This window comes from Rhinolophus ferrumequinum, chromosome 5 (assembly GCF_004115265.2).
Source record: "Rhinolophus ferrumequinum isolate MPI-CBG mRhiFer1 chromosome 5, mRhiFer1_v1.p, whole genome shotgun sequence".
In the NCBI taxonomy this organism is placed as follows: domain Eukaryota; kingdom Metazoa; phylum Chordata; class Mammalia; order Chiroptera; family Rhinolophidae; genus Rhinolophus; species Rhinolophus ferrumequinum.
This window is the reverse complement of record NC_046288.1, coordinates 15,905,273-15,919,531: the sequence shown is the minus strand read 5'-3', so window position 1 is coordinate 15,919,531 and position 14,259 is coordinate 15,905,273. Positions and strand designations below refer to the sequence as shown.

Sequence of the window (14,259 nt, the reverse complement as noted above, 5' to 3'; positions counted from 1 at the left end):
GTCTCCAAAACTGTTTCTGATTAGTTCATTCACTTATTCTTTTCTTTAGAATCCGCAAATAAGTGAGATCATATGGTACTTATCTTTCTCTGTCTGACTTATTTCGCTTAACATAATGTTCTCTAGGTCCATCCATGTTGTTGCAAATGGTAAGATTTCTTTCTTCTTTATGGCTGCGTAATACTCCATTGTATAAATGTACCACAGTTTCTTAATCCAGTCATCTACCGATGGGCATTTTGGTTGTTTCCATGTCTTAGCTATTGTGTATAGTGCTGCAATAAACATAGGAGTGCATAAAGATTTTTGAATTGAAGTTTTGGGTTTCTCCGGATAGATACCTAGGAGTGGAATTACTGGATCATAGGGTAGTTCCATTTTCAGATTTTTGAGATACCTCCATACTGTTTTCCATAGTGGCTGCACCAATCTGCAATCCCACCAACAGTGCACAAGCGTTCCCTTTTCTCCACATCCGCGCCAGCACTTGTTGTTTGTTGATTTATTGATGATAGCCATTTTGACTGGGGTGAGGTGGTATCTCATTGTGGTTTTTATTTGCATTTCTCTGATGGTTAGTGAGGTTGAGCATTTCTTCATATGTCTGTTTGCCATCTGTATATCCTTTTTAGAAAAATGTCTCTTCAAGTCCTCTGCCCATTTTTTAATTGGATCGTTTGTTTTTTTGGAGTTGAGTTGAGTGAGTTTTTCATAGATTTGTGATATTAATCCCTTATCAGATATATCATTGGCAAATATCTTTTCCCATTCAGTAGGATCCCTTCGTGTTTTATTGATGGTTTCCTTTGCTGTGAAAAAACTTTTTAGTTTGATATAATCCCACATGTTTATTTTGTCTCTTACTTCTCTCGAGCGAGGGTATATATCAGTAAAAATCTTACTCCGGGTAATGTCTGAGAAGTTTCTTCCTATATTTTCTTCTAGGTATTTTATGGTTTCAGATCTTACATTTAAGTCTTTAAGCCATTTTGAATTTATTTTTGTATATGGTGTAAGGAGTTGGTCCAGCTTCATTTTTTTGCATGTGTCTGTCCAGGTTTCCCAGCACCATTTATTGAATAGACTGTCATTACTCCATCGTACATTCTTGCTTCCATTGTCGTAGATTAAATGGCCATATAGGCGTGGATTTATTTCTGGACTCTCTATTCTGTTCCATTGATCTATGTGTCTGTTTTTATGCCAGTACCATGCTGTTTTGATTACTGTAGCCTTGTAGTATAATTTGAAGTCAGGTATTGTTATACCTCCCACTTTGTTCTTATTTCTCAAGATTGCCTTTGCTATTCGGGGTCTTTTATGGTCCCATATAAATTTTAGGATTATATGTTCTATTTCTGTGAAAAACGACGTTGGCAGTTTGATAGGAATTACATTGAATACGTATATTGCCTTAGGCAGTATGGACATTTTAACTATATTAATTCTTCCTATCCATAAACATGATATGTGTTTCCATCTATTTATATCTTCCTTCATTCCTTTCTTCAGTGTCTTATAATTTTCTGAGTACAGATCTTTTACTTCTTTGGTTAAATTTATTCCCAGGTATTTTATAGTCTTTGGAGCGATTGTAAATGGGATTGTTTTTTTAATTTCTCCTTCTGATGTTTTATTATTGGTATATACAAATGCCACTGATTTCTGAATATTAATTTTGTATCCTGCTACTTTACTAAATTCGTCTATCAGCTCCAACAGCTTCTTGGTGGAGTCTTTAGGGTTCTCTCTATATAGTATCATATCATCTGCATACAATGATAACTTTACTTCCTCCTTACCAATCTGGATGCCTTTTATTTCTTTTTCTTGTCTGATTGCTGTGGCAAGAACTTCCAGCACTATGTTGAATAGAAGCGGAGATAGTGGGCAACCTTGCCTTGTTCCTGATCTTAGGGGGAATGGTTTTAGCTTTTCCCCATTGAGAATGATGTTAGCTGTGGGTTTGTCATATATGGCCTTTATTATGTTGAGATATGATCCCTCTATTCCCACTTTCTTAAGGGTTTTTATCATAAATGGCTGTTGGATTTTATCAAATGCTTTTTCTGCATCTATTGATATGATCATGTGATTTTTATTTTTCATTTTGTTTATGTGGTGTATCACATTAATTGATTTGCGGATGTTGAACCACCCCTGCATACCAGGGATGAATCCCACTTGATCATGGTGAATGATCTTTTTAATGTATTGCTGAATTCTGTTCGCTAATATTTTGTTGAGGATTTTTGCATCCATGTTCATTAGAGATATCGGCCTGTAGTTTTCTTTTTTTGTGGTGTCTTTGTCTGATTTTGGGATCAGGGTGATAGTGACTTCGTAAAAAGCGTTTGGGAGTCTTCCTTCCTTCTGGATTTTTTGGAAGAGCTTGAGGAGAATAGGTGATAGTTCTTTTTTGAACGTTTTGTAAAATTCACCTGTAAAGCCATCTGGTCCAGGGCTTTTGTTTGTTGGGAGACTGTTGATTACTGATTCAATTTCCGTGGTGGTAATCAGTCTATTCATGTTTTCATTTTCGTTTGTCTCGAGATATCTTTTGATTTCTTCCTTGATCTCCTGCTTGACCCATTCATTATTTAGTAATAAGTTATTCAGCCTCCATGAATTGGTGTGTCTTCCAGTTTTTTTCCTGTAGTTCATTTCTAATTTCATAGCACTGTGATCAGAGAAGACAATTGGTATGATTTCAATTTTCTTAAATTTATCAAGACTTGTTTTGTGGCCTAACATATGGTCTATCTTGGAAAATGTTCCATGTGCGCTTGAGAAAAACGTGTATTTTGCAGCATTGGGGTGAAATGTTCTGAAAATATCGATTAAATCCAAGTGGTCCAATGTATCATTTAAGGCTGTTGTTTCCATATTGATTTTCTGTCTGGAAGACCTGTCCCTTGTTGTCAGAAGTGTGTTGAAGTCCCCTACTATGATAGTGTTGCTGTTGATCTCTGTCTTTATGTCAGTCAGTACCTGTTTTATATATTTAGGTGCTCCTATGTTGGGTGCATACATGTTTACTAGGGTTATGTCCTCTTGTCGGATCGATCCCTTTATTATTATATAGTGCCCATCTTTATCTTTTAGTATGTTCTTCATTTTAAAGTCTATTTTGTCAGATATAAGTATTGCAACTCCAGCTTTTTTCTCGTTTCCATTTGCATGAAATATCTTCCTCCAACCCTTCACTTTCAGCCTGTGTGTGTCTTTTGTTCTGAAGTGAGTCTCTTGTATACAGCATATACAAGGGTCTTGCTTTCTTATCCAGTCAGCCACCCTATGTCTCTTGATTGGAGCATTTAACCATTTACATTTAAAGTGATTATTGATATGTACATAGTTATTGCCATTTTTAAATTTGTAGTTAGGTTGTTTTGATCTTTCTTCTATTTACAGAAGTCCTTTTAGTATTTCGTGCAATGCTGGCTTGGTTGTAATAAATTCCTTTAGCTTATTATTTTCTGGAAAGCTCTTTATCTCTCCATCAACTTTAAATGATAGCCTTGCTGGATAAAGCAATCTAGGTTGTAGGCCTTTGTTTTCCATCACTTTGAGTATCTCCTGCCATTCCCTCCTGGCCTTCAATGTTTCTGTAGAAAAATCATTTGATAGTCTTATGGGAGTTCCCTTGTATGTAACCCTCCGTCTTTCTCTTGCTGCTTTTAGGATTCTCTCTTTGTCTTTAAGCTTTGCCATTTTAACTATAATGTGTCTTGGTGTGGAGCTCTTTGGGTTAATCCTGGTTGGAACTCTCTGCACTTCCTGGGCTTGTATGTTGGTTTCCTTCATCAGGTTGGGGAAGTTTTCAAATATGTTCTTCATATTTGAAACTTCAAATATGTTCTCAATCCCTTGCTTACTCTCTTCACCTTCTGGTATTCCTATGATGCGCATGTTGTTGTGCTTGATATTATCCCAGAGGTCTCTTAGGCCATCTTCATTGTTTTTTTTTCTTTTTTCTTTCTGTTGTTCCGTTTGGGTGATCTCTGCTACCCTGTCTTCTAAGTCGCTGATTCGATCCTCTGCTTCATCTAGCCTGCTGGTAATTCCTTCAAGTGAGTTCTTAATTTCGGTAATTGTGTTCTTTAGTTCTAACTGGTTGTTCGTTATGATTTCTACATCCTTCTTTATGTCTTCTCTAAGCTCCTTAAACATTCTTATCACCAGTGTTCTGAATTCTGTCTCTGAGAGGTTGGTTACCTCTGCTTCATTTGGTTCCAGTTGTGAAGGCTTCTTCTGTTCTTTTATTTGGGACGTGTATCTTTGTTTCCCCATTCTGGCTGACTGTGTTTATTTTGATATATTAGGTAGATCCCCTAGAGTTCTTAGTTCTTGCTAGGTTATCTTATGTAGTATGTGTCCTTTATATTTGACTCGCACCGCGTCGTCCTTCTCTGCATGTGCTCCAAAGGTGACTCTTGTGTTGTGTACACTGCCCCGTTCAAGAAGATCTTTAATTGCTTTTTGCTTGTAAGTAGGTGGGGTTAACTCCTGGGCTGACCCGTTGTGAGACTTGGCTCTGCCCACCGCAGGGCGCTCTGCTGCGTGAGGGTTGACCACCCTAATGTGGTTTGGCCTCTATGGACTCCAGTGCCTGCAGAGAGCCCCCTCTGGGTGTGTGACCTGCAGGTCAAACCCGGCAGCACTCCGGTTTGGTCTGGAGTTCGCCCCTGGATATGCTGAGTCCCGTGCCTCGCAAGCTGGGCCCCGGCAGGGCAGCCTCAGAACAAAGCAAATCACCAAGCACAACAGCAAGGACAACAGCAAAAAAAAGAAAAAAATCAAGTACATTCACATGCAAAAAACAACCGATAACCCCCGCTCGACGCAGACAATGATATCAAAGATATAAAGACAAAGCAAAACAAAACAAAGCAAAGCAAAACAAAAAGCAGCGACCGTCTCGGCCTGAGCCCACCAAGCAATGTCCAGGTTGTCCTCTGCTGTACCAAAGAGCCCCCTGCTTATTGAGCAGGCAGAGCCGGTCACCTGGTGCCCAGAGTGACTTTGGGACTGCAGACTTAAATGCGTGGGCCTGAGGGGTCTGGATGATAGTTTTTACAAAGTCAGTGCAGTTTCTGCCCTTGTCTGCACTTATACACACTGAGAGTAGCACCACCAGCCCCTTGTCCAGAACTCCTGAGTCCTAGGGCAATTCTTCAGTGTGTGTATGTATGGGTGTGGGTGGGAGATTTCTGATCTGCTGACCGTGCCTCACAAGCTGGGCCCCGGCAGGGCAGTTTCAGAACAAAGCAAATCACCAAGCACAACAGCAACAACAACAACAACGAAAAAAAATCAAATACATTCACATGCAAAACCATCTGATAACCCCCACTCGACACAGGCAAAGATATCAAAGATATAAAGACAAAGCAAAACAAAACACAACAAAGCAAAACAAAAAGCAGCGACAGTTTCGGCCTATGCCCACCAAGCAATGTCCAGGTTGTCCCCTGCTGTACCAAAGAGCCCCCTGCTTATTGTGCAGGCAGAGCCGGTCACCTGGTGCCCAGAGAGACTTTGGGACTGCAGACTTAAATGCGTGGGCCTGAGGGGTCTGGATGATAGTTTTTACAAAGTCAGTGCAGTTTCTGCCCTTGCCTGCACATATGCACACTGAGAGTGGCACCACCAGTTCCGTGTTCAGTACTCTTGAGTCTTAAGGCACCTCTTCAGTGTGTGTGTGTATGAGTGCGGGTGGGAGATTTCTGATCTGCTGAAAGCCCAGAGCTGCTCCTGCCTCACTGCTGATCTCCGGGTGTGTCTCTGCAGCTGCACCCACCCCGCCCTAGGCAAGCCAGGAAGGGTGGGGGCTGGAGTTGGAGGGGTCTTCACTCTCCCAGCCCAGCCGCACGTCACCCTCTTCCCACAGGCCAGAAAAGGTGGTGGCTGGGGGTGGAGGAGTCTCTTCTCTCCTAGCGCAGCCAAAATCACACACACTTCCCAGTCTCCCTGGGTCAGGGCTGCCCGTCAGGCTTCCCAGAGCCTGAGCAATACGGCTCCTCTGTAATCTGACACCACTCCTCAGTTCAGGGGCCGGTTTAAGTCTCTGGAAGGGCGGAGTAGGATTGGAAGAGCGGGGCGGGGGAGGGGCCCAGGTATGGAGTCTGTGTTCCTTGTTCGCCGTAGGGCGCCCTGGCCGGTTTCCCGGCGGGAGAAATCAGCCGTGGGACACAGGGAAAGAGCCCCCCTCCTGGTCCCTGCGCTCTCCGTTCCGCCCTGGGATCCCGTGCGTGCTCGGCACAGCGGGTTCCCCCGCGGTTTCCAGTTTAAGTCTCTGGAAGGGCGGGGTAGGATTGGAAGAGCGGGGCAGGGGAGGGGCCCAGGTATGGAGACTGTGTTCTTTGTCTGCGCTACGGCCCTCTAGCTGCCCTCCCGGCGGGAGAAATCAGCCGTGGGACACAGGGAAAGAGCCCACCTCCTGGTCTCTGCGCTCTCCGCTCTGCCCTGGGGTCCCGTGCGTGCCCGGCACAGCGGGTTCAACCGCGGTTTTCGGTTTTCGCCCCCGCCAGCTGAGGCTCCGTTGCGGGCTGGGATCTCCCGCCGCTGCCGGCCGGGCGGTTTCACTCCGCTACTCTTTTTCCTTCCCCTGCTCGCCCAATTAGCTCACCTTCAAGTACTCCTTAGCTTCAAGTAATCCACGAATCTCCCCGCTATTCTGTGTGATGAGCGAAAAGTTGTTTGATGGGTTATAGGTCTCGTTTGCAACAAGATCCGGAGGAGAACTCAGAAAGTGCGCCCTGCTGCCGCCATTCCTATGACGTCACTCCTCACATTCTTTCTTTGCTAATTTCCTATTCTCTACTTTCTCTCTCTTTATGAAACTTCTAATAATTCTTGGACTTCCGGGATGGCTTCATTTTAGGAGATTTTCTTGATTTACCCTCGTATCTTTAAACTTTGGCTGAATTTTATTTTCACAACAATATCCTTATGCCCAAGAGCTCTTTTTAAAGTAACAGCTTTATTAAAATATAACTCAAAAACCATAAATTTCACCCCCAAAGTGTACATACAATTCAGTGATTTTTACTATATTCACAGAGCTGTGCAATCATCACCACTGTATAATTTGAGAACATTTTCATCACCCCAAGAGAAAGCCCATACCCAAGTCAGTTATGAAAAATATATACAGCTATAAAGCCATACATATTACAATATAACCTGAATATAATTTTCAGTTGGGAGACATAACTGTAGTTACCTATACCAGGAAACTGGGAAACAACAGAAATGAGAACATTCAAGTAATTGTAGCTACAACTGAATTCTGATTTTAACATAATATCATCATTTTTATCATATTAAAAAATATTTTTAATTGAAGTATAAGTTCCTGGAAGGTAAAAGAGGAATGGAAGAGTACTAACTGATGGAGCAAAACAGACAATACAAATAAACATACTACTCTCTGCCACCCAAAAAGGCTTTGCCTAGAATAAGTGAAAAGGCACTGCAGCAAAGAGGAAGCCACCTGCCTGGAAGGTACAAGCAACTCCAGACACAGAAGCCTCAGGTATAATAGAGGTGTAGAGTGAGGAGTGTAACATAAAGCACACAGACCTTAAGTGTGCAGTTCAATTAATGTTTACGTATATACCTATCCATGTAACCACCACCCAGATCAAATTATACAATATGTCAAACACTCTAGCAGACTCTCCCGTATGCTTACCCAGTCAATAATCCCATAAGCTACAGCATTACTTTTATCTCTATCACCACAGATCATTTTTGTCTGCTTGTGAACTTCGTATAATAGAATTATACTCGTACATATGTACTCTTTTGTGTCTAGCTTCTTTTGGTAACAGTACCCAAAATCTCAATCCTTTTTTTACTGTGTTTTATTGCTCTATATGACTATAGCAGCTTCTTTATCCGTTCTGCTTTGAAGGACATTTAGGTTCTCCAGTTTGGGGCCATTATAAATAATGATGCCATGAAAATTCTAATAGGTGCCTGTTGGTAGACATAAGCACTCATTTCTTTTGAATATATGCCCAGGTGTGAAACTGCGGGGTGGGTGTACACTTAGCTTTAGTTGATACTGTCAGTTTTCCATGGAGTGTCAATATCTTCACACATTTTAAATGTGATTAAATTGAACAATTTAACATAATTTTTAGAGTATACATGTAACGTTTAAAATGAGGTACACTGTATGATTACGTTTTTTTTTTCTTGGTATTTTATGCTGCATAGCCAAAACTTAAATAAAAGGGAGAGAAAAAAAGCACAATGGAAACCACACTGACATACTACAGTATTGGCATGCATCTTTGTTTTTCTCATTAGTTGTTTACATGTTTATTCACCTAATGACAGTGAAAAAGGCCTGGAAGGCAAGATACTAATGTAGGAACAAAGGTTACACTGAAGAGCAAGATAGTGGGGACAGGAGAAGGTACTTCCACTTTCTATTTTACATATATTATGATTGGAATTTTCTAGAAACGTGCTAATATTACTTTTTAAGTTGTCTCTTGATCCTGAAATAAAATCATGTCTGTCTCATGTAGAATGAACAAATGTATATTTTTCTCTGGAAAATTTGATTTTATTGCTATCACTGATTTGTACAATGGATGAAACATTACCTTTCAACAGATAAAGAAACAGAAGAGTAATAATAACTGCCTGCTTCCCACTTCTGTTGAGGTCAAAGGGCAAAGAAATATGGTTAACTTGCAGGTGGAAAGATTTAAGTCAGACATGAGAAAAAAATGTCACGATCGGGATGATTAGACATTGAAACAGTTATTAAAGAGGGAAGAGGAAAGACATTACAAATCTTCTTCCATAGGGATTTGAAGGGCAGTATATGCAGCCATCTGTATAGTGAAACTTGGATAAAGCCCAGCTGGGAATTTATGTCCACTTTTATAACACCATAAATACTAAAGGAGGTTTTCTGTGATATCCTTTAAACACAAATTTTGAGCTCTACAGCATTACCGAGAGAAACTAAGAAACTAATGCAAAAAGAGCATTTTCATTATATGAATTAATTCAATCAAAGGGGTCCAAAATTCAGAAATCTAGCAAGACATGTTTTCAGGATAGTATGGAATAAAGTATAACTGTTGCGAGACCAAAGGGTCACAAACAGAAAATAAACAACTCTCCCTGAAAGTTATACAAAACAGTGAAATATAAAACCACCAGAAACATTTATGGTTTGGCTTTCTTTGGAAAAGGAGCTTTCCTGTGGCTAACTTAAACACTACATCGACATTTATGAACTCAGCAGAGAGCATGGAAAGGACCAAATGGATTACGCCTGTTATCAAGGGGGCAGGCAGGCTACCAGGTTGCCAGGGAAGGGGCATTTCCTTGCTGGGTCCACTATGACTTGGAAAGAAATTTCTGTTCTCAGGGGGAGCCTCTAAGTAAAGAAACTTCCACCTTGCAGCCATGAGCCTCCTAACCATATCATTCTGTTTGGGTTTTTAAACTCCTAGTCCATATTCTCATGTTGAGGATCCCTTATGTTGAGAAAACATAAAAATTAATAAGAGGAAGAGGAGGAGGAAGAAGACGACGAGGGAAAAAGAAGAAAAAGAATATTCACCAATTTAAGTTAAAAATATAAAGCCACAGCTTCAAGAGACATTAGAAATTCAGATTCCCATTTTGCAGATGAGAAAATAGAAAAACAGAGGTAATTCAAGCTCTGTTTTAGGTGATAAAGTGTAAGAGAGAAGCATTTGTTTAGTAAACTTAGTACTTTCAGGCATTATTAATTCAATGAAAACTCTTTCCGTCTCTTTCTCTAGATTCTCCTCTTCTTCTTACCCCTACATGGATAGGGCTCTGCCTTCAACCCTTTCCTCACTCATTCTACCTTCTCTCTGTGGATGATACCCTTATACTATCATTCCTTTCGAAATACTATTATATTTCCTTTAGAAATATAATATACAGCTTCAACATAATCACTAGGTAACTAAATCCCAAATCTCTACTTTCACGTCTGGAAACAATTACTCTAGTCACACATTTCCCACTGAGATGATCAGGGAACAAATGCTACAGAGAGAGTAATTTCATCCCTAGATCTGGTAGAGTACTCTTCATATATAGTTGCATGACCACTGATCATTATTTTTATAATGTGTTTTATCCACCCAGAAGACAATAATGCTATACATTCCTTTCACAGAACACCTAAATTTCAAAACCACTATGTTTCACATATGTAATCATCTCATCTAATTAACAAATTTCCAGGTATTAGAATTCACATTTTGCAGACAGAGAAACAGATTCAGCAAAGTAAAATTATTTGTTCATTTGAAAACAAGTGTTTTATGTTTCCTATCCCCTACAAGGATCTAATACATAGTATAGACACATAATAAATCTTTTCTAAACGAATAAAAACTATTGTCTATTACCTCTAGATCTGGATAAAAATTCCAGTGAGCCTTCTCCACTTCTATTTTGACATCTAACTATGATTCCAATGATCTCTAGGAAATTATGCCTATCTTGTACCCCAGAAAATATGGCACTCTTTTAAATAATGGTTCTGAAAGATGTTCCATGGACCCAGGGCCCCTGAGACACTTTCATGTAGTCAGAAAAGTCAAAACGATTTTCATAATAATACTAAGATGGACTTGATTTTGTTACTAAGCTGTGTTTGCACTAATGGTACAAAAACAACGGCAAATAAAAGTGCTGGCGCCTCGGCACCAATCAAAGCAGAGGCACCAAATTATACACATAGTCACTTTCCCTTCCGAATGGCCATGATGAAACTGTAAATGTTATTAATTTTATCAAATTTCAACCCTCAACAAAATGTCAATAGTCTGTGGAAAGAAATGAGAAGTATACAAAAAGCATTTCTGGTGCATACTGAATTACAATGATTGTCTTAAGAAAAAGCACTGGTGTGGTTATTTGAGTGGATAAAGAAGATGTGGTATATATACACAATGGAATACTATTCAGTGGTAAGAAAAGGATGAAATAGGACCATTATTTTAGACAAATTTCTGTGGGTGGTTGCTTTGTACCATTAAGACAATTTTGTGGTTAAATCAAGCCTGGCACTGACAGAATACTCTTTAAGAATATCAACAAAGACTCATATATGTGTAGATATTTTAAATATATTTTAACAAGCCATGAAACAAGTTGAGAAAGTTGTAATTTATTGAGTGTATATAGTAAGTAGAAAAATAGGCTCCATAGTGCATTTGAATTCAATATTGTAAGGATTGCAGACAATATTAAGATATTAAATCCTTTTGTTTTCCAAATCTGTCTCCTTTCCCCCAAGAGGTAATTATATTTTCATGAGTTTTAAAATATATAGAGAATTGATGGTTGATAAAATTTGTGTTTTTCTCTTGAATTGAATCCAGAAACCTGTTTCTGTTTCTTAAAAACTATAAAAAAAGAAAAAGAAAGCCTAATAGTTTTCTTACTTGAAAACCATTTTTTAAATTTCAAATTGCCACTTTTCAAAAAGTTGCTATATGTTACATAGAGGAAAAACTGAGGGTTGCTAGATGGGGGCGGGGATAAGGGGGAAGGTGAGGGGATTAGAAAGCACAGGCGACCACAAGATTGCCACGGGGATACGAAAGTCAATTTGGGGACTGTAATCAATAATGTTGTAAAAATTTTGTAGGGTATCCGATGGGCACTTGTCTTATTAGGGAGACCACCTCAGGATGATGTAGATGCCTGATCACTGCACTGTACACCTGAAGCTGAAGCTGAACAATAATGAATGTCAACTACAATTTTAGTATATATAGTTACAAGAAGCGGAGTACAGCATTAGGAATAGAGACAGTGGAAATGTAATGGCTGTGTGCGATGTCAGAGGGGTTGTAGATGGGATAGGGGGTGTCACTACGTGAGGGATATAAATGATAAATGTGTAACTATTACATAGTTTTGTGCACCTGAAACTAATTTTTTTAAAAAAGTTGCTATATGTTATGCAGTCTTGGTATAAAATGACCCTTGTTTTTATGGCTTTAAAAAAATGTGTTTCAAAGCCTTCTGTGTTGACATTTTAAAATCGCCGTGTAAATCTGCCTGACAAGGTTTTGTTTTTGTTTTTGTTTTTGTAATGTGAGATATGAATAAATGTTCTGTCTATGACTTTTTCAACACCTGGTTCTAGTTGCTTTCTGTTTTAGTTGATATGAACTGAAAAGCTTTCTCAAGTCGTTAGTCTCACTATAGTATTTTTGGTAGTCAATTAGTTGATTTTGACTTGTTGTATGTAGGCTGTGATTAAGTTTAAGATTGTGAAAGTGTCACTAGCCTATATTTTAAAGCATCTGTGTGAAGTACTCTTTTACTAAATTCCGATTAGCATGTTATGGATTTTTTACACCCCAAAATCTATTTTCAAGACATATCTTATGAAGTGTTAGTGACTTGTGTTTGTGAGAAAAAGATATACAGAGAGGAACAGAATACAGCAGCAAGGGTGAATAATTGCTAAAATCACAATGTTCTGTTGGCATTTCCTGTTGTGAAATATGCCTGTTTATTCCTTTGCATCTCTTACCTTGTGTGGGAAGGTGACATTATGTAAATATGGCTACTGAGTCCGCGTCTGAGCTAGGCAATGCTACCTGGATAAAAATTTCAACTATTTAAACTTCGATTAAATTTAAAGTTCGTTTTTTAATCGAAGACACTCTTATCTTTAAATTGAGCATATCATTATTACAATAGAAATCTAAACAGACCCTCTGATGACTTTCTCTGATGATTTCCATTTCTTATGGACTCTGTAAAATACAGTCGCATTATGAATAGATTGTATGTAATTTGAGCCTGTTTAATTCCTCCTCCTTCAGTTGAGGAGATAGGGTTGGAGAGGAGGCAGTTCCTATCAGGTAGAGCCTTTCATACTTTTAAGACCTCTTGTATTTTTCCGTAGCAGTACTTATCACAATACTGATTAAGTGATTATTTGTGTAATCGTTTTATGAATATCTATCTCTCTGATAGACAAAACTATGTGTCCAGGAACCATGCTGCCATCCCCTGCACTCCAGGATATAAATAAATAAATGGGCCTCATGGTGATCTTAGACTTGAACCCATTTTGTGTAAAAATTTGTTTTCATATATTTAATGTTAATATTTAACATGTGAAGATGTCATTGTGTAAACATGTTAATTATCAACACAAAAGGTCCCCATCCACTAAGAGAGAATGACATGTAGGAGGCTGATTTAATTAGGAGAGCATCAAGGAGTCATTTGTCTTCTTTATTTTTTGGCCCTGAGGTCAGAGATTTTTGTCTGATTTGTCCATGGATTTATTTTTAACAGCAAGAACAGTGCCTGGCACAGAAATATATGTTGAAGCAATGAATTAATAAAAGTTAATGACACAACTCAATAATAATAAACAACCTGATAAAAAATGGTCAAAAGGTTTGAACAGGTACGTCACTAAAAAAGATATGAGGTGGCAAATAAGCACAGGAAAATATGGTCGACATTGTTAGTCATTAGAAAAATATAAATTAAAACCACAATAAGATATTGCTACACACCTGTTAGAATGACTAAATTCCAAATAACTGGCAATAAATATCAAGTGCTGGTGAGGATGTGAGGCAACTAGAACTTGCATATGTTGCTGGTGGCGCAGCACATTTGAAAATCAGTTTGTCAGTTCCTTATAAAGTTAAATGTATGCTTAGCATATGACCCAGCAACACCAGTCCTAGAAATGTACCCAAGAAAAATAAAACCATATGTCCCCACACATACACACATAAAAACCTGCAGATGGATGTTTGTGAAGGCTTTATTCACAATTTCTAAAAATTGGAAACAACCCAGATCGTCATTAACTGGTGAATATATAGATAAATTGTGGCACATGCATACAGTGGAATATTAGCCCCCAAAGGGAGCAATCTACGAATATAAGCAGTGACATAGATCAATAACAAATACATCATGCTAAAGTGAAAGAGGCCAAACTCCAAAGGCCATGTACTTACGATTCCAGTTATATAACATTCCAGAAAGGCAAAACTATGGGACAGAAATCAGATAAATACAGATAAGTGTTCACCAAGGGCTAGGGGGTGGAAAAAGAGAATGGACTACAAAGGGGGGGAAACTTCTGGAATGCTGGAAATGTTCTATATCTTGATTATGACAGTGCTTACCATAATCTGTCAAAATTCGTAAGATTGTACACCAGGAAAGGGCGAATTTTACTGTATGTAA

The 14,259-nt window shown here is 38.9% G+C and overlaps 1 protein-coding gene across 1 annotated transcript in view; it reads left to right on the top strand.

Annotated features, from left to right (window-relative positions):
* SCFD2 (sec1 family domain containing 2) overlaps positions 1-14,259 on the top strand; it is a 374,115-nt gene that overhangs the window by 38,835 nt on the left and 321,021 nt on the right. The gene's annotated exons all lie outside the window — the stretch shown is intronic.